Source organism: Takifugu rubripes, chromosome 15 (assembly GCF_901000725.2).
Source record: "Takifugu rubripes chromosome 15, fTakRub1.2, whole genome shotgun sequence".
Taxonomy (NCBI): Eukaryota; Metazoa; Chordata; class Actinopteri; order Tetraodontiformes; family Tetraodontidae; genus Takifugu; species Takifugu rubripes.
This window is the reverse complement of record NC_042299.1, coordinates 834,366-837,565: the sequence shown is the minus strand read 5'-3', so window position 1 is coordinate 837,565 and position 3,200 is coordinate 834,366. Positions and strand designations below refer to the sequence as shown.

General features: G+C 42.3%; 1 long non-coding RNA gene across 1 annotated transcript; it reads right to left on the bottom strand.

The window, feature by feature from the left end:
- Positions 1-642: 642 nt before the first annotated feature.
- On the bottom strand, positions 643-2,977 carry LOC115252693 (uncharacterized). Its single transcript, XR_003891014.1, has 3 exons — positions 2,955-2,977; positions 1,307-1,474; positions 643-703 (listed from the first exon to the last, which is right to left on the bottom strand). It is a non-coding gene; the product is annotated as an uncharacterized lncRNA (long non-coding RNA).
- Between the last annotated feature and the right edge of the window lie 223 nt (positions 2,978-3,200).

Genomic DNA, 3,200 nt, shown 5'->3' with positions numbered 1-3,200 from the left:
TAAATAGCACAGAGGTCACGCGTATTCAAAAGCTTATTTCAACCATTTAGAAATGACTGATATTGTTGTCTATGGGTTTATTAGAACCAGGAGCCTTATAAATAGACTTTTTAATGAATTTTCATGACATGTGGTGGAACAGTGTGGCAGAACAAGCTGCACAGACCTGCCATGTCTTACCCATCCGTATCTAAATGGAGAGCTGGATCACTCTGCAATGATGGATATTGTTGGGAAACTTTAAAATATATGCCTAGGAATTTTAGTGAGATGATGTTAACCCATGTAGGAGAAATGACCAGTTAAAAACACAAGCAATTTTCAGTTTTAAAAGATTTACCACACTAAAATTAACATGGGAGTTAATGGGAGCGAACGCCTGACATGTTGGTGCACCGTTTCATTTTAAGGACCTGATGAATTTCATTTTTCACAATAGTAGAGGCTAATACCCACAAAATTATGTTTTGTATGGTTGTGAAATGTTCTAGGGCAGAGTTATGTGGTTCAGAAAACCTTACTTTAGCGGTGAGCCTTGAGGTCCAATACTGAAGTGTAAAGGGTGCCACACAAACACATCATCACGCTTTAGTTTTCTTACATTTCCTCTGAACTTCTGAAGTCTATTCCTTTATATTTGGAGTGGTCACTCTTCAGGGACACCCTGCTGGGCACTGTGGACTCTGCTCTGTCCTCGTCCATCCTGAGGAAATATCAGAAATATTGATGAGACTGTGATGAAGGTAAATAATCTGTAGAGGTTGTAGTTCAATAATCCCAATTCACTGCATTTTTATCAAACAGGAACATTTCTAATCCATTCTGGATAACAACTGAATCAATAAATCAGTGATGTCTCTGTATAATTTTCATGTTTTCAGAGTTTAAGCTGCTTTTTTAACTGTTCCCTGCAGTGAGAAAAGAACTGGCACCTTTTCCAGCCCCTCATCCTGCAGCACTGAATGTGCTCTAAAGTTCTTTCCAGAGCAAACGTCTCTGCACTTGCAGCAACATGTTGTAGTCATGGATCCGTGAGGAGAACCGGATACAGGAAACGCCCCCACTTTGATGCCAAAAACCCAACTGGTGGCCAACGGTGGTCCGGCAACGACGGGGACGCTGGTCCATCGGGCCCACAACACTGGTTTTCCACAGGCCAACATGGTGAAAGGACTGTGCACCGTTTCTTTTTAAAGACCTGAGGAATTTCATTTTTCACGATAGTGGAGGCTAATACCCACAAAATGATGTTTTGTGTGGTTGTGAAATGTTCTAAGGCAGAGTTATGTGGTTCAGAAAACCTTACTTTAAAGGTGAGCCTTGAGGTCCGATACCGAAGTTTTCAGGGTGCTCTTTGGACCAGTCGCTCTTCATGGACACACAGCTGGACACTGTGGACTCTGCTCTCTCTTCCTCTTCCCTCACACATTCGCTCATTTTTAAATGTGAGTCTAAACGGTTAAGCAGGAACAGTCTGCTGACACAGAAAAGAAGATTAAAGAACATGATTCTCAGCATGAAGACAAGCAGAGGTCTGTCCAGTGATGTATTGTCGGCTCATTCACATCCAAATCTATGATATGATGTCACCCTGTACATCATACAGGCCACATATATATTGGAAAAAAGTTTTGGGACATCTTAAAAGTTTACACCATGTTAAATATAAAATAGTTGTGGAAAAAATGTTTCTCCTGGGTGTTTCAGAAGGTGCGGTGGCATCAGACGGACGCACACAAATACAAATGAAATCATTTTTTATCTGGTTATGGTTTACAAGAAAACCTAAATTCTTTCAAGATGTCAGTTCTCAACATTAAATTCAACAAATAAGATGAGAATGCATTCAAAACTAAACAGAAATACGTCATCACATCATCAAAGTGGGTCAAATGCAGCATCATCTTCTGTCATCTCAGACAGGATTCCAAGAAGAGGATCTTCATTTTCATCAACGCACCTTGACATCTCATCATGGCTCGTCTGTCAGATTACAAGCAGCTTTTTTGATCAGGTGCATCATGTTTCTCACCAACACATGATGGTGCTGGAAAAAACATCTGTAGCCTGACCTAGAGGTCAAAACTCTGCATGGCGTGCACAGCTACTAGTTGCAGCTGCTGGTTGTGGCGGAGGAGATCCCAAACATATCTAGCAAGCTTGTTTTGGAGCAGAGCTTGTCCACCACCTCTGACCCCACTCATCACAGAAGTCCCACCATATCCATGGCCAGGTGTGTTGGCAGCATTGGAGCCAGCCTCAGGAAAAAGGTGTGTCAATATCTCAGAAGTGAGGATCAAGTTGCCACAACCCAACAGAAGTCAAGCAACCCAACATGCTGAATAGAATAGATGACACACAGCAAAGGGCAAAAAACACCCAATTCTGCTCAGACTAATCTGATCTGACCACATGTACAGGACCAAAAATATCAAAACACCATGGGTTTAGGTTTCCTTTCGTTTTCTTTACTGCTTCATTCAAAACAGAACACATTTCATAAATCCATAATAACAAATTCATATTCCACAAAGAACCAGTTGTTAAAACAATAAAATGGAATGCCTTGATCTCTCCCTCTTTCCATACTCTCCTTTTTTAAATAAAGGACTGATTGTCCCCCTGGTGGAGGGACAAAGAGAGGAGGCTAAAACTGTCGCGTTTGTGTCCCTCTTTCCGTGGATTTTTCCACTAACTGTAAATAATATTGTGACTTATTGTGAGTATTAAAATGTGCTTCCTCAACCTCTAAAATGTCGGCTCAGGGTTAGCGGAAAACGCAGTTAGAGGAAACACGCTACAAAGTTTGATCATCCGTCACAACATTCCCGTCGACCAGCCGCAATGTGCGTCCGAAACACGCGCACGCTCATTGCGCACACGCAGCTTATTAAGCCGCATCTCGCAGCGGAACATTGATTCGAGACGACAGCAGTGAAAGAACCAAATGCTACCTGAATATTAGAGGTTTTCCATCAGGGCGCGGTCACTCAAGATGGAGCCCGAAGTCGAGAACTTTCACTTTCGCTTCTTCTTCCTCTACACGTCACGTGTTCGTGGTTGGATCGCGTCACATCCAGCACAAGCGCCTCTCTTCAGAACAATTTGGTCCACGTTTTAACTGAAATACTGGGAAACAACTGGAGTTCGTCTGACAGATGTTCGTTTTTGGGTGCGGAATCAAACTGGGTCAACTTTTT